This window comes from Peromyscus eremicus, chromosome 8b, assembly GCF_949786415.1.
Source record: "Peromyscus eremicus chromosome 8b, PerEre_H2_v1, whole genome shotgun sequence".
NCBI classification, from domain to species: Eukaryota; Metazoa; Chordata; class Mammalia; order Rodentia; family Cricetidae; genus Peromyscus; species Peromyscus eremicus.
In genome coordinates, this window is record NC_081424.1 from 48,794,531 (window position 1) to 48,820,993 (window position 26,463).

At 43.9% G+C, this 26,463-nt stretch overlaps 1 pseudogene; it reads left to right on the forward strand.

Annotated features, from left to right (window-relative positions):
* The first annotated feature begins 10,121 nt into the window (after nucleotides 1-10,121).
* Nucleotides 10,122-26,463, forward strand: part of LOC131918386 (estrogen receptor-like) — a 230,387-nt pseudogene continuing 214,045 nt past the window's right edge.

Below are 26,463 nucleotides of genomic sequence, written 5' to 3' on the forward strand. Positions count from 1 at the left end.
AGTCTGCCACGGAGTTCCCCTGAATCTTTGTGTGTTTGTGTTCTTCGCAAGCAGCTTTCTAATTCCTTTAAGGGGCTAATGACTTTCAGGAAGGAGAGCACTCTGTGACCCTAAAAGCAGCTTGTCACTGTTGTAGCAGCTCAGACAGGAGTCTGAGTGTCTCTCAAATTCGATTCCCTTGGAAATGGAAAAATATCACGTCAAGTCAAGTAATTAGTTTTGTTTTTGTTTTTTTGGTTAAAGGTGTTACATTTTCAAGTTTGTACAATTTAGCAGCTGCAGGAAGGATAGAAATGTGCTTGGTAGCAAGAAAGTTCAATTCAAATTATATGGAGATAAAATATAGCTCAAATGAGCTGTCTTCTGAGGAGCAATGGGTGGAAGGCAGATTACTCATTTCTTCATGTTCTATTAAGGGAAGTCATGCCCCTGAACACAAGTTGCTCCCCGTTTGTGGAAAACATGGTGTTCTCTTCACCAGTGATTTGGGAATGTGGGAAGGCAGTCTTCTGGTGTTTTCCAAAGAGATGGGGATCTTTAAGGCTCTAAGAATAGCACATGGAGCCTCCAAAATGATGCCTTGATTAAATTTGTGTTGACCATGGGCTGTACTGAAAAGAGGGTGTGGTATCCACTGAGTCTGGGGACGGGCTAGGAAGAAAGACATAATACCCTATGCTCAGTGCTTCAGAGGATGCTAATGATGCCCAGTGCTTTGCCCATGCCTTTCTTGGCCTCGGTCCTTCATAAGCACGTTCAAGAGTCTGGACATGATGAGCAGAGGTGCCATCAGTTGTAATGATCCTTTCTGTGCTAGGAAGCATAGATTGTTCTAGAAAGTGTGAGTCTGTTTCCAAAATGTCCTCCAAGCTCTGGATCTAAGTTTCAGCTGCAGTGATCACTCCTTCTGAATTAAACCATTAAGGATGCCAGTTAGCAAGGCTAATAGGTTTGAGCCAGCTTTTTAAATTTGTTCTTCAAACGGGATTTGTTGAGGGTTCAACTATACATCATGCAACTATGCACTGAGACTTTGAAAAACCCACCAGAGCCTGTTCTGCATTCATGGGCCATGGTAGGCAGAGAAAAATAAATAGGAAATCCAACAGCGTCACCAGGGATAGGGCGGGAGTGGTGGTGAGTACTATGGTTTGGATGCTGTCTTCAGAACCAATGTTGGAGTTTAGCAGCCACTGCAATTATCTTAAAAGGTGCAGAACTTCAAGAGATGACCAAGGCCATTCTTGTGGAAGCCAGTTCCAGAAAAAGATCAGTTTAGCTTGATTCTTCTCTGCCTCACACACAAGCCTTTTCATCAGAGTCCTACCTGGATGCAGCCTTTCCATCATGGAGTTCCAGCCCCCAGAATCACAACCAAATTAATTATTACTGTTTATTCATTACATGGTCTGTGATATTCTCTGAAAGCAGCAGAGACAGACAAAGACCAGGGAAATATGAGCATTTGTAAAAGCATCCAAGAGGAAATCAAGGCAGGCTTCCTGGTGGCTGTGATGTCTCAAGGAAGACTACTTTCGAGACAGATGGTAAAGGGAGATGGAAAGATTCCATGTAGAGCAACCTGCATTTGGGAACACTCACATCTAAAGTAAGTATTTTCATATTGTGGAAGTCATCTGCCTGAAGGAATGAAAGGCCCATGGGAGAGGGGAGATGGGAGGGTGACTTTTGAGAATCAAGGATGGCAGCTCAAGTTCCCTTGCTTGTGAGATAGACTGATCTTTCTCCAGTGCAGGGGATGGGAATGAAAGCAGAGGGGTGGAGGAAATCACCTGGAAGAGAAGACAGTGGCCTGGAAATCATGGGGAGTGTGAGGATAGTGGCCAGACTCAAAAGAGATTGAGGAACTAGAAATAAAAGCTTGTGATAGATGCATTACAAGACAGAGGAAGAGACCCGGGGTATAGAGGGCCGATTTCTTTGGGCCTGTGCAGTGATGTGTATGAAGTGCTATCTACCAAGATATCTATCAACAGAGAGGAAGATCAGGTCTGAGGAAAAGATAAATTAGTTATGAAGAAGTTGAACATTAAATGGTAAGTATACAACAGGTGCTCAATAAATATTTATAGACTGAGTGAACCTGTGGATAAAAATGTTCAATCTGGGAAGGGGTCTTTTCTCCAGGATGGAGATCTTGGGTGGAGATTTTCTAACTCTGAGGTCTTCAAAGTACAGCTGAAACTTAACTTCTAGGAGTTGCTATGGAGATCCAAGGGGAGGAGACTGGAAAGGAGTGGAGGCTTGAGGTACCAAATACAGAGGAACTTCTCAGAACAGGCAGCCTAGAAGCAGTTTCAGGACAGCCTCAGTGCAAAAGGACATTAAAATAGGTAAACACAAGGAAAAGCTGGGGAGATGGTACCACCAATAAAGGGTTTGCCATGCAAGCTTGAGGTTTGATCCCTAATACCTACGTCTATGTTAGATCAGTGGTGTACCTTTAATCCTGTTTCTGGGGATGCAGAGACAGGGGCATCCCTGGGGCTTGGTGGCCAGCTAGTCTGGTCTAATTAATTGGAAGTTTCCGGTTCAAAGAGAGACCTTGCCTTAAAAACTAAGGTGAGAGTGATGAAGGAAAACACTCAAAGTCTATGTCTGGCCTTTGCTTACATTTACCTCACTCAGACTAGTGCACACACACCAAATAATACACACACACACACACACACACACACACACACACAAGAGAAAAAGAAAAATAAGCAGGAAAAGAAAACTACTGGGAGAAATGATAGGAAAAACAACTCTAAACTTTTGGTAGCTTGGAGGGCAGAAATTTTTGCTGGGTTTCTTTTTGAGTACTGACACTGAATCACGTCTCCTCCAAACTCATAGTTTGAATCCGTATCTGCCTCATGGGACTATCTCCATATAGGAACCTTAGGCAGTTAAGGTTGAGTGAGTGATGCCATGTGTCTTATTAAGCCTTATCAAGAGGGAGTGCCATCTCTATCTTTCTTCTCTTGCCCTCATTCTATGATGACACAGTCACACCGAGAAGTCAAGCTACCCGCTCTCAGATTTCAGTTTCCCTAACCAAGAGAAAGGAAATGCCCTGCTGTTTCAGCTCCCTGTCTGTGACATTTTGTGATGGCGGCCTGAGCTGACTAAGACAGTACCTGACACTTCAGAGTTGCTCTTGGTAAATATAGTAATCAATATTGTTTCAGTGAACTGAATGAATGAGTCATTCATTGGCATGATTGCAGATTCCCTCAGCACAGCATGATTTGCAACTCGGGGTGGGGTGGGGGTGGGGTGGGAGAGGGGAGAGCATCTGCTAGCTAGCATGAGGGTCCTGGGTGCTCAGGAGAGCAGGAGGCAGCCATGGCCATGACTAAATACAAGGACAGGCTTAGATAAAGTCTCCAAACTCAAATGCTCTGCTACCCTTTGGCTTTTCTTTCTACCATTTGGTGGGCTAGGCTCACCTAATTGGAGACAATTCTTGGTTGATTATGTGGGGTGTGTGTGTGTGTGTGTGTGTGTGTGTGTGTGTGTGTGTGTGTAGATAAGCCTATCTGAATTTAAGTATATTTAGCCATTGGCTGTTGCATGGCACAAAGGAATAACACCTTAAGCTGACAATATGATTCCTCAAGTAAACAATCGATAAGGAAGGAGAGGGACACTGTGTGACAATAATTGGGATAATTGCAATTCATGTGTTATTCACAGCACTTACCTTGAAAGCCCTTTCTGAATGACCTTCTACCACATGCTATATAGGTAAGTAGTATAAAAAGTTTGTGAGAGATTTGAAAACATAAAATTTCCAAGAAAAGGTAAGACGAAAAAGAGACTGAATTCTATTAAGCTGAGCATTACCTCTGAATCACTCATTGATCTGTACTAAAGAGAAGCCATTATGCTGAGCAACCAGGAATTGGAATTATCTTCAAGCCACCATCAGGAAGGCCAGAGTAGATCTGAGGTTACAGGGTTTATGAGAGGACTTTGGATGAGTTACTAGTGTACAAATATACTTTCTTTGCATTGGCAATAGGGTGGAACGTTAAGGCTTACCGTTGGCTTCAGGTTACTGTGTATCCTTTTAGGCTTCCAAGCTTAACATTTCAACACCTTCAAAGTCTACTATTCTTAAAGGGTCTATGAATGAAAGAATGTTAGTAAACTTCAGGGGCTTCCAGGGGGTCCTACCACAGGTAGCAGGCTTTGACTTAGGAAATGACAACTTTACATCCTGTTGCTAAAGGAAGCTGGTGCTGAAGCCCAGTACCCGGATGGGCACACTGTAATTTGGAAACAGGTTATATGTGCTCCAACTCGTAAGTTAGAAAAAAATCATCTATGGAAACAAATCAGCCTGTAAAAGCAGGGGATTGATTAGAATAGGTATTAAGGGACTCTCTGGGTTGACTGGAGCAGTCAAATGGTCTATAGTTTGATTGACATGGTTGTTAATGGGCAAATCTAGCCATGTTTGCCAGGCTGCATACTTAATATATGTGCATTACATTGTACATGGATTTTACTTCAAAAAACAAAGCTCTAAGGTCAAAGTCTGGGAGCCAATAAAAAAAAAATCAATGTCCAAATTATCTTTAAAAGGAGGAGCCCATTAGAAGCCAACTCCTTATACTTCTGCTTTAGAGGAAAACAGTATCAAATCAGAACTCAAGGACAAGTTTTTAGCTGGCATGTTCATTCATTCCTGTGATTCCAGTGCCCTGGAGGCTGAGTCGGGAGGATCATCATGGGTTTGGAGCCATCCTGGGCTACATAGTGAGTTCCAGGACAGCCTGGGCTTCAAACTGAAACTTTGTCTTAAAAAGAAAAGAAAGGACAAAAGGGAAAGAAAGAACACACACACACACACACACACACATACACACACACACACACACACACATACACACACATACACACTCCATTTATAATCAGGGTAATGTTCAATCCAAACGGAGCTAAAGCCTTCCCATCTCAGTGCAGGACCATGTTAGTAGCACAAGCGATCATAGAGCTACATCCCCATTTTATTTCTTTCGTGTTTTTGTAGAAGGATAATGTTTTTGTAAATGTAAAAAGCCTTCAATGGGGCTGGAGAGGAAGCCGTGTCTGCTCCTAGTCCTGTCTGGTTAAGAACTGAAATGGAAAGCTCTCTGGTGAACCATGCTGCTGAGCACTGCCAGCTTATACCTCAGGATTAGATGGATTCGAAGTTTGATTTTTTATAGCTCCAGTTGCTGTGAAGATAGGAAGATAAACATCCCAGCAAAAAACACAAACCAAACCAAACCAACCAACCAACCAAACAAACAAAAAACCAGTTTAGAAAGTGCTGGATGGTCGTGGTCATGTGGAAAGTTAGTTGTCAGAAATGGGCATTCAGACAGATGGGATGTTACTTGGTCACTTGAAGTATCTAAATAGGAAATTAGCCCATATTTGGTGACCCAACAGTGGCCAGACAAGATGCTATGTCTTTAAGTTCTCAGAGTCAGACCCTGTGTTTGAGCTGTTCCTCTGTGGGCTGAGGTGATAAAAATGACTTCAGTTCAGGGAGGAAGATGATAGATGACTGGGAAGGACAACAGAGGGAGGGCACAGAGGACGACCATGAGGATGTGCTGGGGCCAAACCTCAAGAAGGCGTATGTGTTTTCTGCCAAGCCAGGAAAATGGATATTCTAAGAAAAAAAAATGAAGACAATCTTTGGGGAGGTCTTCTGAACAAGGGATTTTCATTTGACTGTGGCCCAGGCTACCTGTTGGAGGTGATAGACTAGAAAGGACAGGTCTAGGAGAGAGGAAGGCCTTGGCTCTTAAAGAAGCTAGGGTTTGGGATGATGGTGGAGCTGAGTTTGGATAAGGTAGAACCTGCAACAATGAAAGGTCAGGAAAGGAGACTGAGGCCAGGATCAGGGAAGAGTTAGAGGAGGAAAGAGACAGAAGGAGCTGCCCTTGGGAGGTAAGAGGCAACCGAAAGGGGGCCCGGAACGCAATGGGAAGGGAGAGAGCGCAAAGCTACAGGCTCAGGAATTGCTTCTTGGCTAGCTACAAAAGAGTGTCAGGCCCTAGAGGAAATGGTGATGTTTTAATGTGGGGGACCAGAGGGAAGCCAGTGATGCTGTGTCCAAAGACACTGAAGGGAGCGCTGTGTTGAGGTGGGGAGAGAGTGAAGGTGGGTGCTTGCATTAACTAGTTCTCAGCAGAAGACCACTGGCAATGACATCTGGAGATCGCCCTGGGCAGGAGAGCAAGAGAAGCTCAAGCTCTCTCCTTCACCTGGGCATGCCACGAGGCCACAGCAGTACCATATGCTCAGTGTGGGAGTCAAGAGAGAAGAGAGAGGTGAGAGTCCAAGAGATAATCGTTGGCTAGAGCACCAGAGGCCAACCAGCATAGTTTGCCATGCTTCCCCCATGACCCCTGGTCCCGGGAGACTGGGAGACAGAGTTTACTAAGAGGAGTCTGAAAGCTATTCCTTGAAATGTCTTTCTTGGGTTATCTCAGGCTAACTGGGGTCATAAACTTCTCCACAGCCAAAGTCCCTGAGATGATAGCTGCCGCCTTACCCTTCCCTTGCAGGTCTCTACCCCCCCCCCCCACCCATCACACTTTTTTTCTTTTTAATTACAACTTTCCTTGACTCTCTTGTTTTCTATTCTCTCTCCCTCCTTTCTTGTATATTTTTGTTTTGGACTGGCTTGGTGAATGGTTGTCCACGGTTGACCTACAGGAGGCGCCACCGTCACCAGGATTCAACATTATCATTAACGAAGGGTTAATAACTTCTCTTCTCAATACTTACTTGCTTGTTAATCTGTGCAGCACTGGAACTCAAAGCCTGGGCTTCCCATATGCTGAGTGAATGCTCACTACTCACACCACAGCTCTCAATATTTATATTAGATATTTATGGTCATTGCAGATTGTTGAGGGAACTTGTCTATGTTCTGATATTATGACCTTTAGTCTTTCCAAAAACAAACAAAATGTATAGTTGAAGCATGATATCATTAGTCTTTTTTCTCTCTCTATTACTTTCTTTGTACTGGTTCAAGAGCCACTCATAAATCTCTTGGTAACTGCCTAGGGTCCTAGGGCCGGAGACTGGCCACTCCTGGCATTGTGATTAGTCACTTAATACCTAAGGTGGTGACTAATGTCTGGCAACAGAGACTTCACTAGACCTCCTGAGTCCTGGGACCCAGGGTGAGGGCATAGGCAGGGTACCTTACTACTCTGCATTGTACTGTGGTGGAGAGAAGAGCTGAGAACCAGGTGCATCTATTTGAAAGCGCTGCTGGAAGAGACCTCTGTCTACAACCAACTTGTGATCAGTTTAAAGCAAAGCTGCTTTTCGCTCTCAGCTCTAAGATTAAAATATCTTTTTTGGGGATGTGTTTATAGACAGCAGTCAGTGGTCTCTGGGTGGAGAGGCTCATGGGTTTGGTTAATGAGGTGGGGGAGTATTGCATTTCAGTTGGACACATATCCCTGGAATGCCAAAATATTTATTGCAAAGTCTGGCCTCCTTATGCCCCTGGTAGCATGGTAGTTGAGCATCTCATCCAGAGGTGAAGTGGGGCTAGGGCATTTGATCCAAATGCATCCCAGAAGGCTTTTCTTGTTTAATTGCATTGTTTAGGAAGACACCTCCCTTCCACCGGCAGAGTTTGTAAACTTGATCTCCACACACTTCAACTGCTATTCCAGTTTATCTGTGGACCTGTGATTTATAGCCAGCCCTGTCTCACTCTCTATAGCAGAAAGCACGGGACGCTTCTGGCTCCACAGGTAGGGAGCAAAGGGGGCTGGAGTTTCTTCTAGGAACGCTGACGCGGAGTCCAGCTGTGCTACTGCTGTCCCTCAGCAGACAGAACTCTCCCCTACTCCCCACTGCCATTCACCCAGCGTTGTGCAGAAGCCCAGCTGCTGCGTCTGCCGGGAGGGGCTGCCAAGTGCCCTGCCTACTGGCTGCTTCCCGAGAGTCCCTGCCACTCCACATACAAACACATCCACACACGCTCTGCCTTGATCATACACCGAGGCATTCGAGCATCGGAGCACGTTCCTTCCTTCCTTCTTACTGTCTCGGCCCTCACCTCTACAAACCCATGGAACATTTCTGGAAAGGCGCTCTTGAACCAGCAGGGTAGGATCGTTTTTTGATTTCTCTCTCTGTAGCTTGAGCATTTTGAGAAAGCAACTTACCTTTCTGCCTACTGTCTGGTATCCTAGCCGGAAAGGAGGCTGTGCTATTTTCCAATCGGGGGAATCTGTTCGGCTCCTTTCCACCCCCCTTTCTGGACTTGTAGGATTCTTTGCGCCATTTGTACATAATTTGGTAGGCTCAGATTTTTAAAGAGCCTCAGGAAATGCTTGCTTTTGCATGTGTTTTAAAAAGGCATTTGAAAATTGAAAGTGTGATTTACGGAAACTAAATCATCTGTAAAAAGATTGCTCTAGAAAGTAATGGTTGCTGGCCATAAAGAGAAATATCTGGGATTCACCTAATGTGTTTTTAACCCTTTCTTTACTGGCACCTGTACTTAGGGGATGCTAAACTTAACTTTGTCTTTGGATTTAAATCAGCTTAGCTGTGTATCATCCACAATGATCTGTTTTTCTAAGAATTAGATAAAGTGTACTTGGTAGAGAATATTTTTAAAGTGTTACTATTAGTAACGGCAACCTTGACATTTGCATGTATCAGGTACTCTTTAGGGGGTATGTGGGATAGCAATTAAAGGCAAATGTTAATTGTTATTTTAGGGGCTATCAGGTTGGGGCAAAGGCAGTTTATTTAAAAAAAGTATAAATTTATATCTTTTGTTACATTAACAGGTGTGTGTGTATATATATATATATATGTACAATCAGAATTTAATTCAATATTGGATTATAAACTTGTTACCTCTTTATCATTAGAATATTTGATTCCATGTGCCTTACCCCAAGTGAGCCCAGAGGGTCCATTTGTAGAATTCAAGAGCTGAAAGACAGGGGAGTCTTTCCAAAGTTTCTGGTTAGACAGACAGGGTTATCTAATTGCCAGAGCTTTGGTTAAGGAGCCCAGGTGATATTTTATGGGAAAACGTCTCAGTCCACGTTCAATTTTCTCAAGTTTTGGTTGCATAACCTGTGGAAGGCAGGGACACCCATGTGCGCCTAACTGAAGGTTTTTCTGAATCATATCCGCATGAGAATTTCAAAAGGAAGCAAATTTGGTATTGGGGTCCAACAAAAACAGAAAAGCCAAGCTGGGCAAATCTGCTATGGCAGTGCTGGAAAGGACCCCTTGGGGAGCGCTTTTTTCTTTTTTCTTTTTTTTTCTTTTTTCTTTTTTCAGATGTTGGAAGCTGAAGGCTAGCAATTTTCTCTTGACTCCAAGTGCAGATCTTCCTATACATGCTCCATCTCCGCTCTCCTGGCCCTAGAAGCCTCCTATCTGTGTCCGCCAATGCTAAATATAGCTGTCTGTGGCTGGCTGCATATGCAACCACACACGCCATCCTATTGCCATATCTCAGTTACAGATACAGTTACGTCCTCCCTGGGTCATTCTATGCATACGCTACGTCCTTCCCAGCCAACAAGAACACCGAACCAAACAGAAAGAGACAAACAGAGACAGATTGGAGCCTGGCACCGGCGCACATGCAAAAAAGGAATCAGGAAAAAAGCGGCCTGTGGCTTAGTCTGCATTTGTTGCAACCCTAGTCTTCCTGGGGTTGGGGGTGGGGGGCGCGGCTGCTGGAGATCCCTCAGCTCCCCCACACCCCTTGCAGCGAAATCCAGCAGCGAAGACCAGGAAAGTTAAGTTCAGGGAAGCGGTTCTTTGGGTGCGCGCGCGGTGTGATGTTTCCAGCGGTGCCTGAAAGCAGCAGCCCCCGGTCGGCAGCTTCCAGCAGGTTTGCGACGTCTAAGAGCAGGGAAGACCAGTATGTAAAGTTAAGAGAACCCGGGAGTGGCGGGGTGCGCTCGCTGGAGTTGGGCCACCTGGGCTCTGCAGGATCGCTCTGCCCCTGGGAAGGGGCCAGGGCCGGGGCCAGCGCTCGCGCCCAGAGGGACCTGAGCTGCGTCGCCTCTCACCGCCGGCTCTGCTCTCTCTTTTTTTTCCAGGTGGCCCGTCCGCTGCTGAGCGCTCTGCGTGCGCAGGGAGCCTGTCTGCACCTCGCCGGCTGCCACTGACCATGACCATGACCCTCCACACCAAAGCTTCGGGAATGGCCTTGCTGCACCAGATCCAAGGGAACGAGCTGGAGCCCCTTAACCGCCAGCAGCTCAAGATGCCCCTGGAGAGGGCCCTGGGCGAGGTGTACGTGGACAGCAGCAAGCCCGCCGTGTTCAACTACCCCGAGGGCGCCGCCTACGAGTTCAACGCCGCCGCTGCCGCCGCCGCTGCTGCCTCAGGGCCGGTCTACGGCCAGTCGGGCATCGCCTATGGCCCCGGGTCCGAGGCTGCCGCTTTTGGTGCCAACAGCCTGGGGGCTTTCCCCCAGCTCAACAGCGTGTCGCCCAGCCCGCTGATGCTACTGCACCCGCCGCCGCCACAGTTGTCGCCCTTCCTGCACCCGCACGGCCAGCAGGTGCCCTACTACCTGGAGAATGAGCCTAACGCCTACGCCGCCACCGTGCGGGACGCCGGCCCTCCCGCCTTCTACAGGTACCCACGCCACGTCGGGTGGGCCTCTGTGCCAGCCAGGTCTGGCCCGGGGAGGGAGCGCGAGAGGGGGGGAACCTCGAGGGCCACAGATCGCCCCCTCCCACCCTTCGAGGAAGTCGGGAAGGATTCTTTGCGGAACCCGCCTTTTCTCCTTTGGCTGCTTAAAAACAATACCAACAACAACAGCGGCAACAGCAACAATATTCTCCACCCACAGCTGTCTGTGGGAGGGGCGGATCCAAAGGGCCCGTGTTTCCTAACTACCCAAGCACTGGAAAACAGTCCAGAGAAGTTATTTATGGGGAGAGTACCCCAAAGCGAGTAAACCCCAGGTGGTCAGTACAAGGATCCCCTTTATTATTTAAAGGTGGAGGTGTATGGGGTTAGTGAAGCTCAGGGGAGATTTTTTAGTCATTATTTTAAAAAAAAATGTTTCAGTGGGTCGGGTTCAGTGTTCTTTCACCTAGAGTTTTGGACTGGAAACATGTAAGGTATATTGGAGAAGATGAAGTTTTAGGTAGATCTCTTTTCCTCTCTTCTCCATTCCGGGACTCTGGATTGAGTTCGGATTGCTCAAAGGAGCTGGTCTGGGAGTTTGGGAGTTGAATGGGTCTCAACAAGTCTTGCTATCTGGCCGAGTTCGAGTTCGAGCAGATTACTGGCATATGACTTCTGACAGCTGGGAATTTATAGGTGTCCTGTGTGTTTAGAACATGCCACATAGAAGCAACAGTGTAGTAATCCCCCTTCAGCTAAGCTGCATGTTCAGCCCAGCAGGCAGAGAATGCCCTGGAGTGGCACGCGGGTTAGCTCCGTCCTGCCCCTCAGGCAGGCACTGTGCAAGAAGCCGGGGCAGTCCGGGACACAGGGCAATCCAGGACACAGACTCTCCGTGACCTAAGTGACTATTGTTTTGTGTCTTCAGTTTTAGTTTCTCCTAAGAGATTATTATTATTAATTATTATTATTATTAATTATTTTGATGTCCCTTTCCTCTCATTTCTGCCTTGCCCCCGTTGGCCTGCAGAAGGCTTAGCTGGGTGGTTCTGGTAAACACCTACCTGAAGAGTTGCCTAGGGGACAGTAACACATGGGCCAGGTATGGAGTCTTCAGGTGCCCACATGCTGCCTAATCAAAGCCACTGTAGGATGGCTCCAGGCAGTTGGCTCCTGCCTCTGCCCAGACCTTCTCCTTTACAAATCGTGGACCATTTTTTGCTCAGTGTTCTGTTTCCAGATGTATTTATAGCAGAAGAAACAGGACTAAGGTGCAGATTGGCCCCAGAGGATATTGAAGGGTGATTTCTTGGTGTATCCAAGCTCACCTTCTGCCCACTCATTCAGGGAACCAAGGCATCAGATACTGAAGTGGGTCCAGGCCCAGTATTTACATTCAGGATAAACAGTGAACAAAACTTTTAAAAAATTGCTGGGTTCAAATTCATCTAATGTGCTTTAATTCAGGGTTAAGATGGAAGAGAAAAAGAATTTATTCTCTCGACTTTTTTTTTCCCTCTCTAAGCCTGAGGAACAAAGTACATCGATTAAGTCTAATTCATACTTTTAAAATTCCTTGATGTTAAGGACAGTATTGGTAGAATGTGAATCCTCTAACCTTGTGGTGGAGTCCCGAAAGTATTTTCTTTTCCACTTAATTTTCAGTTCTTTTATTGCAAATTAATGCCACTGAATTTCAATGGGGACTAATGAGGCTGCTCCTTGGCGGGTTATTTACTGCCTTGCTAATAATTGCAAAGTGAGCATGGGAAAATAAAGAAGGATCACATTTTATTCAACACTGCCCATCATCTCTGGGGCAAGGAATCTTACTATAAAATACCCCATCTTAAACTTCTACTCCAAATAATACTCAGATACTTTAAAAAAAAAACCACAAAACGACAAGGGATTCTTAAAAGTAAAGCTTAAAAAAATATTGCACATAGGTGGAATTCTGGGTGGAAATTTAGTTTTAGGATGATTTTCTTATTTGGCTTATTTCCTATACCACCTTTGCTATTTTGTTTGAATTCTGCCTCTTATTAATTAGGGAAAAGTCTATGCAAGTGTTTCAAATGGATGCTTTATGATAGTTTTTTTTTCTGAGATTTTCTTTTTTGAATAATTCTGGATTAAAAGAAAGAAGAAAGAAAACATTTGAACAGAGCCTTTAAAAAAAAATCTTTACTTTTCCTAAGTAGTTCTCAATAGTTTGGGGGCTGAACGCTGAGTTTTTACAAATTGCTTCTCATAATTCAGTACATGAAGAAGTCAGTTTACCAGGTCTAAGTTTTGAAAATGGAACAAAACCTGAAAGATCCGAGTGTCTTAGAGCGCAGGACAACGCGGTTAGGACGGGCTTCACTTTCTTTGTCTATGGGTCCTAGACTAGTGAAACACTTCTTACTGTGGGTTGAGGTTAAAGAAGTTTGGGAGATACCAGCCTTAAAATGTATTCAGGAGAAAATAAACCATATAGGCATGTGGCTGTAGGTTTATACAAACCAAAAAAAAAAAATTGTCCATCTTTTTTTTTTTTTTTTTTTCCATATGCGTTGCCTTGGTGTCTGTGGGCCAGTCAGGCTAAGATTTATTATTTCTGATGGTGGAATGGGGCCGCTTTGTGAGTTCTGCATCTGCATGTCCCAGTGGACCACAGAGATGTTCAGGAAGTTTGGGTGAAGTTTGAATTATTCAGCATCTACATGCTGTCGCTACCTTTTCCATTGGCCATGCTGTGCAGCCATATTTAGATATGAAGAGAAATAGCAGGTAGAACTGCTTGGGGCTTGTAATAAAGTAAGAAATGCTGTCCCCGGCCAAGCTAACTTGTTACTGAGACGCGATACGTTCATAACAGACAAGCTGTGGTTTCATAGGCTGTAACTTACTGAAAATTTCATGGAGTCATTTTATCCAGAATTCTTCTTTAGGTTTTAGCCAACTTTGAGAATTTCAAAGAAAGTTAAAGACGAAACAATTATCTTGGCCATAATTTTAAAAATTTAACATAGGTGTTTAATGCTGCCTGAACATTTTAATTTTAGTTTAATTAGTCAGTATTTCTAACCCACTTTTCTACTAAAACAAAACAAAACTTAACAAACACACGTGCAAACCTTTCACATCGGCCAGTGCCGTGATAATTTGGATACTGATGTCTGTAGAGTTTGATGAACTAGTTTGTCTGTGGTGATTACCGAAGACTACTTCTCAACTTTGAGAAGGTCCAGGGAGAGAGTTGAGGGACTAATGTTCCAGTTTCCGATGATTCCTCCCATGCACTTGAATGATCTGGCCACTCTTTTTCTTTCGGCTCCTACATGTTTTAATCATTTAAATTGTCGCCGACTACTTGACATGTCAAATCGGTCTAAGAATAGCGCCACATACTCTGGAAGGAGTGTATGCTTGGATCTAGATGGCATTGCACCTCTGAGCCCATTTTCTCTTTCACCGGCCCCGCCTTGAAGAGAGCTCTTATGGGTAACTGCCACTTATTCCAAACTTCTGTTTCTGTTGACTTGGCTCCAACTCCGCAATTTTTTTTTGTTATTTACCTTTTACGAATATATATTCATAAATATACGCTGCGACGTTCATAATTTGAGAAAATTCAGGTTGAGCATATTTGATTTCTTATACTTTAAAAACGTAGAAGGCAGGGGTAGCGGACAGCAGGGAGAATGGTGAAGGATGCCAGCCTTTCCAGGATGACGAAAACATAGTGCTTTTTCGTATGAGACTGTGCATGCGAAGGCAGTGTGATGTCTACACAGCATTAGGCATTTTTTTTTATTACTTTACCCACATCTGACTATCTGTCAGTATGTTTGTGTGCATGAGAGCAAGAGGGAAGGACAGATCTGAGCAGCTAGGAGTTTCGTTACAAATGGGGAGTGACGGCAACATGAAATCTTTTTCCCTGCAAGCCCGAATCTAAATGAAATCTTTATTACTACATGACATTTGTTTGCTCTCTGCTCATCATAAGGAACATGTGGGTTATAGGTACCTTTGTAGAACATCCAAGTGGTATGCGGAGAGTTTCGTATCAGGAACTTCACAGATTTGAATCATGTTTTTACCAACTCCACACAGTACACAAGATGAACCCTCTTCTGTCTTCCCCGTGATGGCAGCAATTCTTTTAGGGTGATTTGAGAAAGTCCAGGTTGAGAGAGTAGTGTATAGAGCACCCCCCCCCCTGCCGCAGGAGACTGTGGATGGATGGCGAGAAAGAAGCAAATCAGTTTTTCATTTTAATGTTGAGTGTCAGTTCACTTATTCAGGAAGGGAAAATGTGGGATGGTTATACATGTTTAGAATCAAAATGCACACTCCCAGAGAGATTCTAGATACATCCAAAAAGTACAGCAGTTTGCGCACACCCCGAACAGAGTGAAAGCATATGGAATTTCACCAAGAGCCGGCGGCGGCGGCGGCGGCAGTTCATCCAAGTTCTTAAGGAGTTTTATTTTATGGGTTCAGCTCTTGCAGTGAGCTGATGGATGATTTTGTTTTGAAGAGTTCCCTCTTCAGCCTGCCATCTTACTCCTGAGTGCTCAAGCGATCTGGAGGTTAAGGAGGGGGGCACCTGTATGCTTGGTCTCGGGATAGGGGAGTCAAAAGCATAATTGCTGTGTTCTGTGCCTGGAGAATATTATTAGGAATTCCAGGAATACATTTGCCTTAGTCAACAGTGTTAAAGATGATGTCGACTTTATCTGTATTTCATGAAAATGTGATGGTTAGAAAGATAACTGTTTGGGTCCCAACACAGAATTTTATGTAGTTTAATAAAGTAGTGATTTCAAGTAAGTTGGTCTGAAAAATCAGGTTGTGGTTATAATCAATATGGTGGTGCAGTGGTGACCTGCGATGAAAGTGTAGAAGATGGTGGTGATGATGGTACTGGTGGTGATGGTAATGATGGTGATGGATGATGATGACGACTATGATGATGATGATGATGATGATGATGGTGATAATAGGAGCAGTACTGGGCTCTGTTGGGGTAGGTAGTGTTTTCTGGATACTGTGTAGCATGGGGATGTTTATCCTATACAGACGCCTAAGTCTTCTAATACATTTGATTTATTTTGATTATTTGGCTATAATTTAAGAATCAGAAAATTCCAATGATATTATCAACCAAGTTGATACTGTAATCCTACTAAGTGCCTATAACAGCTACGTAGAAATGTCAGACTTCCTCAAACCACAAACAAATATAGATTCCCCATCCTTTGAATTTTTAAAGGGACAAATGCTGTTATGTGTTTGTTCTCCAAACTTTTTCCTACTGGTCTCGGTCATCTTTTCCCCTGTAATTTTCTGGTTTTTGGAGTTGCTGTGCATTACCCATAGAAACACCATGAAAGCTCGCTTCGTCTTAATAAAATTTGTCAAGGACTGTTCAGAAATAGGTGCATTAAAGCCAGTCCTTAAAAGTCGAGGACTCGTTGTCGATCGGGAGAGTGGAGAGGGCCCTCTGCGGTTCTTTCCTTCCGTTTGGAAGTCACATAGCCGTCTGCCCTGAGCTCTTTCTCAGCTTCCATTCCAGTCCCGTGTCCTGCGGCCTCGGCTCATTCCCTGTTTCCCAAACACCAGTCTATTTAGGGGTCTGGGGAATGGACTGGGGGTGTCCTGCACTAGTCAGCAGGCAACTTGTTGTTCTTTGAATCTTACAGTTTTTTTTATTATTATTATTTCTTTTGAGACTGCAAAAGCAAAATTATCTCCTAGTTTCTCACAGCTACTAACCTTAGTTATTTGGTTAGAAACAGCCATCTGTGTCATGCCCACTTCTTTTCTCATGGTCTCCCCCCCCCCCAATTCATTCTTTTGTTTTCTTGTTTCCTTTGTTTCATCCTCAAATAAATGAAAGCTTTACATTCCCCTTAAACTTTTTTTCTGGCTTTTCATTCCATCAAACTTTCTTTTCTTTCGTTTTCTTTCTTTCTTTCTTTCTTTCTTTCTTTCTTTCTTTCTTTCTTTCTTTCTTTTCTTTTCTTTTCTGTTCTAGTTCCATCTGTTTATGCTCAGATTTCTCCTCTACCTTTTCTGGCTTATTTCTTTCGAGGCCTAGTTCATCTATTATTTTAACGACATTTGGAACAGGCCCTGAGACTTCCTCTCTACCATAGGAAAGCCGATAGTTCGAGGTGCTGCTTTCATAACTCAGAAGGCCATTAACCAGATTGAGAATTCCAAAAAGGATCCCCTGCCTCAGTTTTATGGATAGAAACTTGAAAGAAAATAAGGAAGCAATTTCCACTTAGTAGAATGCCTTGGATAGTTCATTTATTCCTCCATTCGGCTCCCCTGTTCTAAACTGAGAAGAGCATGGGGACCATACTTTACAATAAAATATACTTTTGTGTTCGCAGCAAGTCATATACGGTACTGCCTATGACAGGTGGAAAATCTTCCTGACTGACATTTCAAATTCAGTTTTTTTCCTTTTTTGGCTGCGGGAGGGGCAATGTGTGTGGCATACAGACAACTGAAAGTGCTGTTTCAGCCATTTTTCTGTGGCACAAGGCATTTATGCTAATTTCCTACACCATCAACAAAAGCACTCATTTTAAAAAACAGTTTGAGTCTACCTATGATTCATTTTACTTATATTATGAAAGTATTTTAAATGGTGCTTGGTGGAGACACTGTAAAACTTTCACAATGCTTTGTTGTCAGAAATGTAATTGATTTTAAAGGTCTTCTGTGGAGACGGATTTTTGTTTTGGGGGTAGACTTTAGAGTATTTCTGCCAGGACATTTCAAACAGTTTGCAGTGGAGGATGCATTTCCCCAGTTGACTACAAGATGCAAGTTACTTCCATTCAGAAGGTATTTTCTTTAGTTATAGGGAAGGGATTGTGGGGCCTTGGGAAGTCTCTTTGGTTCCTATAGGCAGGATATTTGGGTAGTGACAGGTCCAAACAGACACTGAGTCTAATTCAAGTCCGTTCCCCTCAACACCCAGTGAAGCTGTGGATATGCGTGTGCCGAGGATCTGTCGTTTGGGGAATGGATGGTGGTGGGTGGGAAGCCTCAGCTTGGACAGCGTTCTGGGAAAGGCCATGCAGGAAGGGCTGGCTGTTTTGATGCCTTTGGAAGGATGAGGAGAGTGTGTGGGTCTCTCTCTCCCTGGATGATGAATACACAAAGAAGGGTCTAGAGGGTATTCCGCACACAGTCAACCCTCATCTGGCACAGGATCAGCACTTTGAGAACTCAATCACGTACTAAAAAGGAACTGAAGCCCCCAAGTCAACAGAGAGGATGCTTTCTTAGTGTTTTGCTGACATGTATGGAGTGACAAAAATGTGAAGTCACCTAACATGTATCCTGTTTTCTAAGGCTGAACGTGACAGACTTTCTTCTTGCTTCATACTGTAAGTGTGTCCTTTTAGGGGTCTATTAGTGGCAGAGTGTTGGTGTTTTTATCCCTTTTGTTTGTGATTTTACTGTGTGTGATACCCTCAGGCACAGTGCTGAAGTGCTATCTAGTGTTTCTCAGTGCAAAAAGCTGCCAGAGATAAGCTATGTTTAGGTATAACTTGCAATGTGGTTGACTGAGTTCAATGTTAATGAATCAACAGTTTATATTAAATGCAGTGTTTTAAACAGAAACACACATAATGCAAGGTTTTGTATTGATGGGTTTGTAAACTGTGACCAGAGTCTTCCAGGGACCCACCCTGTTTTCCTCTCAGAGGGCAAGGGTTTAGTACCCATTAACTCTGCATTCACAGTGACTTCATAGAACGTAACTACCGGGAATAATTAAGGGCATAATGAAAACATGTGTTTGGGAGCCAGGCAGCCTGTGTCTTGATTCTGCCTTGACTCTTGTCTAGCTGGGATCTTTGGCAAGTCACTTAATTGTGTGCCAACGTACAGTCATGTGTAAGATGCCAATCAAAATAGGAACTACATATTTTGGATGTTGTGAGGATTGAATTCATAGATATCTAGTGCTCAAGACGTGAGCTTGTAACAGGCCAGTGGTTTTGTGCCAGCCTTTTATTTATTTCTCCCCACTTGCTTTCTGATTCTTTCTCTCTCCCACCCCCATTTTTTCTGTGACAAGCTCTCACTCTATAACCAAGGCTGCCCTTAAGTCCATGGACCTCCGGAACCCTGGAATCACCCATCCCAGAACTATTTATTCCTTCTTTAAAAGGAAGTTGGGAGCTATCTGTCATCACAAAGAGAGGGGCTCTGTTTGCGCCCACAGTGCTTGTAGCTTCCTTCTGTTTAATTTGCCTACAAGGAACCAGCTTTAATACCCTATTGTGATGAGAGGTTGAAGTTTTCCAACCAGAAGGAAGCAGGAAGCTAATATTTCTTGAAATGCTCAGGATATGCCAGGTACTGTGCTGGCAAAGGACAAAACAGGCAACAGCCTCCAAATAAGTGAGAACCAGTCAGTCGATAAGAAGGAGGGCAAGATTTAATAATCTGGTGTTGTGAAGCAATCCTAGAGAGGGAAGGGCGAGGCTGGGGTGAGCCACCTGTGGGAGATGCGGTCACGTGCAAGGCAGGGAGGACATTCTTCTGTGAGTTGGGGCAAAGGAACATGTCTAAGCATCTCCAGAGGTGGCTTTCCACTGCTGGTGGCCTCAGAGAACGGAGGACCGTTGCCGAACCATGAACGTTATTAAGAAATGACTCAGACCTGGGTCTTACCTCCGAGGTTCTGATCCTTGCTCTGAGGTGAAAGCTGAGATAGGCAATTAAAGAAAACAACCCACAGCTCCATAGAGCTGGTTCGCAGCTTCCTGGAGTGTCTCTGTTACTGCCCCTCTGCCTTCAGACCCCTTCACACGCATGGGCTTATAGTGCGGTTTTACATATGGAGATATGGAGGTGGTGGAATGTTCCTGGTGGGCTCCAAGGTTTTGTGATGTTTGAAACTCCAAACTGAACACTTGACTGATTCCCCAAGGATCCTCTCCTGAGGTGCGGGTGCCAGAGGCAGGGTAAAGCGAGCACCGAGGATAAAAATGACCGCAGCAGTGCTTTTGATTTCTCCTCTTTGCAAAAAACGAAATGGAGGCAGAGCAATTAATTGCAATTGATGTAGACTCAAGGAAGAAGCATGGGAGATGTGGACTTTTACCACAGATGAAATTAGGAAATAACCTAAAAACATGGTACAAACCCACACATTCGCTAATTACCTTGCATGGTCTGGATTTTGCTCAGTGCTTCGATAGTTTAATGTGGTGTAAGCCCTTGCACCGCCCCCCCCCCCCCCCAGTAGAGGTCCCTTCCATTTAGGCCTTTCAGGGAGTTACTACAGCATCAGGTTGTTCATGGCAGATATAACCTCTAGAACCTGCAACTAAATTCACATCGGAGTAAATGGTTGACTGTATTAAAAAAAAAAAATCTAGTTGCACATCTGGAAAATTCCTGACTTCAAATTCTTGAGAGTGGTTTTTATTTGAAATAAAAAAAAAATCACTCCATTTTAATGAACTCACAAGTAAAATGATCACACAGCTGGATTAAGGTAGCCTCTCAAACAGCCACGTAACCCACTCCCAAACTCTACCCCCTGCAGTGAACTTCTGTACAGATGGGATGGCCATTCTGAAGCCATGGAGCTTCCTTAGGGTTTCATACTTTCACTATCAATTCCACTTTAATGTACTTGTCCACAACAAAGGAAAAAAACAACCCTGGTTAAGTTGAACTAGAAGAACAATTAGCTTTGTCCCCTCTTTTGGGAGTCCCTTTACCTACAATCCATCCTCCTCAGGTCCCTGATACTGGCCCTTCTTGGTCTCCTTCCTAAATGTTGTGCTATACCCATACGTAGAAGTCTTTTGACATAGGAGGACTCACTTTTGGCATTCTGTCATGAAATATTTGGAAAAATTAGCAATGTCTTTAGAATGTATGATATTCTTGGTGTTTCTCTCCTTCTAATTTTTGTTTTAAATGACTGATTTATCAAAAGCAGAAGGGACACTAAGGGCCTGTATCGTGATGCATCAGCCTTCCATTCTCCTTCCTAAAGCTTCTTTCTGGATTAGTCAGTCCTCCAACCTGCTCCCTTCTCAGCCATTATGTCAGACTCCAGAGTTTGAATTCTTAGAAATATGAAAACATGCATCTCCTTGGCTGTCTTGTCCAATGCCTCTGTTTCTTTTTCACTGTGCAGTATTCCTTTAAATATATTTTAATTCTTTTTTGAGAAATTCATATAATGTATTTTGATCATACTTACTTCACACCTTTCCTCCTAACTCCTCTCAGATCTACCTACCTTCTGTAACTTCGCCCAACTTCATATCCTTTTTTTCTTAAATAGTCTACCAACTCCAATTTGTACTGCCCATATATTTGCTCATGGGTGTGGGTCTGTGTACAGGAATGTGGTTGGCCTACTTACCAGGAGCCCCACACCTGAAGAAAACTGACTCTTCCTCTCCCAGAAACCACCAGCTGTTAATAGCCAGCAGTGGGGGCCTGAGAGCCCCTTCTTCCTCCCTGTTGGAATGTTGACTGTCTTGACCCCATGCACGTCTTGTATGGGTAATCACAACTGCTTGAGTTCATGAGTGCAGTAGTCCTGTTGTGTCCAGAATATACATGTTGGTCTGGTCCTCGCAGACCTCTGGCTCTTAAAATCTTTCTGGCCCCCTTCTGTGATGGTCCCTGAGCCTTGGAGAGAGGGACCCATTTGCCGCCGCCGCCGAGTACTTCATAGACTTATACTCTCTGTACTTTGGCCAGGGATGTGTTCCTGTGCTAAGTGTTATCCAGTGCACAAAGAAATGTCTCTGATGAGTTCTGAGAGCTGCTTATCTATGGGTAGAGAGATAGGAATTTAGAGGGCAGTTTACTACTAGCTCCATATGGCAGAATAATAGTAGTAGGTTCACCCCTGGGGCCAATGAGGCCCCTGACTATGAGTTCTTGGCCAGATGTACAGCACCAGGCATGTGTTTCCTCCAGCGGAATGGGTCTCAAATACAACAAAAGGCACTTGGTTGTCCCCGTAATATTTGTGCCACTCTTATTATACGCATGGGCACGTCCTGCTGTTTGGTTCTAATTGTACCTCAGAGGTCTCACAGGGGACAATGACCGCACTTCTTGATTATCAGGATCTGGACCTCAGACAAGAAGGGCTGGTGCCTGCTCTCCAGCCTAGGACCCCCTTGGTTTTCATTTCTGATGTGTACGAATCATAATTTATGAAATCCAACTAGCTCCCCCACCCAGTTTACCCAATTCAACCTTATTCTAAGATGTCCGTGTTTGACATTAGGAAGTGGTTGGCAAATTTATCCAGGGACCCAGGAACTTGTGGAAAATCCAATTTCTTGTGATTTTAGGGTAGTGCCCGTCAGTTTATGCTTTGCCTTTAACACAGACATGACAGTTAGTTCTTCCCATACGCCTCTTGTGCCATCACTGGCTGCTTTTGTTTGTTTGATTATGGCTGGTCCTTCTTTATTGCTGTTGGAGATCCTGGTCTTTCCACTTGAGGATTTATTGAATAATCCTTCAGCTTGCTGCCAGAATACCTAATTCTAAGTTTGCCTATCTGATCGGTCCTTCCCCGGCTTAAGTACCTGAGTGCTTTCCCAATGGTCATAGGTTTTGCATTCTAAGTGGAATGACATTCATACCCTTGTCATTTCATTCCAACCTGTCTCCTGTGATCAAGCCAAGACGCTCTTGTCCAGAGCCATGCACACCTTGCCTCTTTTTTGTTGGGATTATAGTATTGGGAAGTCAAAGCTCAACTCAAATGCTGCCTCTATCTAGTGTGTTTCACGGTATCTGTTGTATATATATTTGGCCTCTTGGTTGCCTTTACTGTAGTATCCATGGAGTTTCTTCAATTTGACTATGAAGAAATTGGTCTCTTCTACCTGTTTGCATTATAGATTACAGTAATTTCATAATTTTGTCCAGCAACATATAGATGTATTCACTCAACAAGCTCCATTGGGTTTTGATCAACTCCTAGGTCCTGTGGCAGGTACAGAGACCTGACATGTTGTTCTCAAGGAGTTTGCAGTCCAGTGAGGCAAATAAGGGTCTGTAAAGAAATGACTTGGACTAAGAATCCTGTTCAGGAAGAAGCCACTAGAGGTGCTGTGGAGAGCATTTAACAAAGTAGTCAGTCCTAGTTCCAGGAGGCCGAGGCCACAGAGGGTTTGAGCAAGGGACACTCACCAGGGGGTCTTGAAGAATGAGGATGCAGCCATGTGCAGGAGCTGGGCAAGGCTTTGAGCAGATACTGAGCTTGGCTTGCACAGGCAGTGTGTCCTCGCCATCCTGTACCATGGAAATGCAAATATTTAGAGCCAAATTGTTTCACCGAAAGAATTACTGTAAATTATTAAGACTCAAAGAGGTAAATAATAGTACCAACAGCTTGTGTGCTTGGGGAGTTGTTTTTTTTTTTTTTTTGTTGTTGTTTTTCGAGACAGGGTTTCTCTGTGTAGCTTTGTACCTTTCCTGGAACTCACTCTGTAGCCCAGGCTGGCCTCGAACTCACAGAGATCCTCCTGCCTCTGCCTCCCGAGTGCTGGGATTAAAGGCATGCGCTACCACCGCCTGGCTGGGGAGTTTTGAGTACAGTGTACCGGGCACCTTGTTGATAAATATACAGAGATGAACATGTTTAATTTTTATGCCAGCCCTAATAGCCAGTGCTATTACTGTTCTCATTTATGGATGGACCAACTGAGTTTCAAAGAGGGTCACAGGTCACAGGACCAGAACGAGAGGACCAGGGATTCAAAATCTAGAAAATGAAGCTGAAACCTTAAACCAGCAGAATTCTCTGTGGGAAAACAGACAGGGTGCTGTCTGCCACTGATCAGATCTCTGGCTCGTTGGTCTTTTAGATTATTGCAGTATCTTTATTTTTTGGTTGTGACAATGCTTTAATCTTTGACTATGTCCTGGGGCTGCTGCTTTCAGTTTTACGGGAAATGGCTATTTTTATGATTCTTACTAAAAGTGTGTTTAAACAATTTTCCATTAAGTAGGGGGATGTTTTCTCTTCTACTATCAGAAGGAGCTAGTAAATGTTATCCTAACAACGCTTGCTGATAGCAACCTTATTCATTTCTTTGCATGTGAGCTCAATCTGAGAATTTGAAATCGGGCTGGAGTCACAGTGTTCATTTGGTCCACTTCTCTGTCCATGTTTATAAAATCATAAAACCATAGTGTTTTTAATCTGGAGGAGAGGCTAGCCATGCTCTACTTTAACCTTTTTGCTTCTGTAGAGATGAGACCTCAGAGTCTCAGCATTTTAACCTAAAGAGAGACCTCAGACATGATTTCTCTCTACTCTTTAATTTTCTGGATGAAGAAAACGAAATCCCGAGAGGCAGAAGTGACTTTCCCCAGGTTCTTCAGCTGGGAGAGCCGAGTCAGGGCCGAGTCGATGACCGACTCCTGCCCACTCCATCCCACTTAATAGATAGAAGCACAGTCAATCCCCATTCACCCGGGGGATAGATAGCGCATCCGGCTAATTGTTGGAGTTCAGGCATTTGCAGCTCAACAAAAACAAAGTGGAATGTCGGAATGCTTGATTGTGGTTGCTAAGAAATTAACACTAAAGCAAGTGAACTAGCTGCACCTGCCCAGACTGCCCATCTGTTTAATTGGTCCATGGGCCACGTGAAGAACCCTGACCTCTGTTTGGAGTTCAGCTTTAGCTCCACGGTGGAGACTTGTCTCCTATACTCATATTTAGATTGTTTTCTCTTGGTCCTTATTATTGTATCTTGTTTACTTTTGATTGAAGATGATCTTTCTTGTTTTCTCTTTTCTTTTTCTTTTTTTTGTTTCCAAAGCTGGTTAGGAATTACCTTGCCAGATTTCTCTAGAGCCTCATCCTGATGCTCTTCAGATCTCAAAGGCAGTTTGATGCTATTTTAATGCTACTCTTAACGATGCAAAAATGAAACTCACATTAGGCCGTTTTAGTAATGACAGAATTGAAGAAAACACGTTGTCGCTGTTGAAAATCATGTGTCTCGTCAGAGACTAATTTATAAGCCTAACGCTGATTTGGTCCTGTTTACTATTAAATTTTTCTCTCTGTGGTTGAATATTGTCCCCGAAAATGAAATGTAAATTTAATAAGCACGACAATGGTTGGAGCCACATGGTAGGCGTGTATAATTAGTGTTTCTGATAAATGTTTAACACAGTGGTTGTGGCTGGTGGTTTATAACTGCAAAATAAAATGACAGCCTGTTCTGTAGACATTTATATTTACCAAGATAGGATCTAGCATTAAGGAAGTGAACAACAGCTTTTTTTTTCACTTTAACATTTTTAACGAGTTAAAGAATTATTAGAACTGTCAAAGTATTTGAAAAGACATTAGAAATCATTCTACACTTCCCAACACTATAAAGAGAGTGAGTGGGAGTTAAATATGCTTTGATTAGCATTTTATGTCTTCCGTGTGTCAAAGAGAGACTATCTGAAGGAAGAAGACATTATACAGGCGTCTTAAGGTTGCTTTTCAGGTTTCCTTTTTCTTTGGTCAACAATTGTAGATCAATAAGTATTTCTTCTGTTTTGAAAAAAGCGACTGTCACTATCTTTTCTGTGATGTGGCTTTCACTAGGGAAGCAAACCTACTGGGATATTTTGAGAGGTGCTTGCCTAGCGCCCTGCACTCTAAGGACACAAGTGATACTATGTGTAAGAACGTCAGGTCAGTGACAACTTATAAGTCAATCCTTCTCTATGGAAGATAAATCTTGAAGTCAAAAAGTCTGTCTGTCTGTCTGTCTCCTCTTCGTTCTCTCTCCTCTCTCCTTCCCCTTCTTTCTGTAAAGGTCACACTCACATAGTCCAGGGCAGCTTTGAACTTGCTATATAGTCAATCATGACCTTGGATGTCTGATTCTCATGCCTCTACCTTCCTAGTGTTGGGACTGCAGGCAGCTGCCACCGCACTTGTTCCGTGCGGTGCTGAGCATCAAACCCCATGTATGCTAGGCAAGCACTCTACCAGTTGAGTTCCAGCTCCAGCTGCCGGGCTACAGCTTCCTGATGGGCTACAAAGGATAACACTGGCAGGTAGAGAGGAGCTGAGAGAGCATATCGAAACCCGAGTGCCTCATGGAATTTCACTAACAGGTGAAGAATCTTTTTGGTGGTGATGGTTTCAGTGAAAAGTGTCTCCCATAGAGACACTTGGGTTTGAGCACTTGGTGTGCAGTTGGTGGAACTCTCTGGGGAGGTGGTTCAGCCTGGCTAGCAGGAGTATGTCATTGGGGGCTTTGTGTTGTGGAAGAAGATGAGTCCTCTCAGTTTCCCAACTCTTACTGCCGTTCCCATTGCTTGTTGTCATGACTCCCTGTCACCATGGACTCAAACCTCTGAAACCATAGGTGAAAAGAAAATCTTTCTTCCATAGATTGCTTTTGATCATGGTGGTTTTTTTTTTCCCCACAACAACAGTAAGGTAATTAATACAGTGACTTAAGCTAGGTGGGTCATGAGGTGCAGCACTCTACCTCCCAGATAGTTACAATAAACAGGTAAATGTTCATTTAATGTGACAAACTCCTGGTCCAGGTGTATGCTCTCATCACTTAAGTGGGAGTTTGCCTCTTGAGAAGAAAATAATGAGTAAGCCTGTGATCATTAACATTTTCTACTGTTGAGAGCTCAAGTATGTAATTGCGGTGGGACCCACCCGTCTTTATCACCTTCCTTAAAAGGGTCATATCTAGGCCTTCCCGATCAAATGCAAGCTGCAGTTTCAGTTAAGTAACAAATAACTTT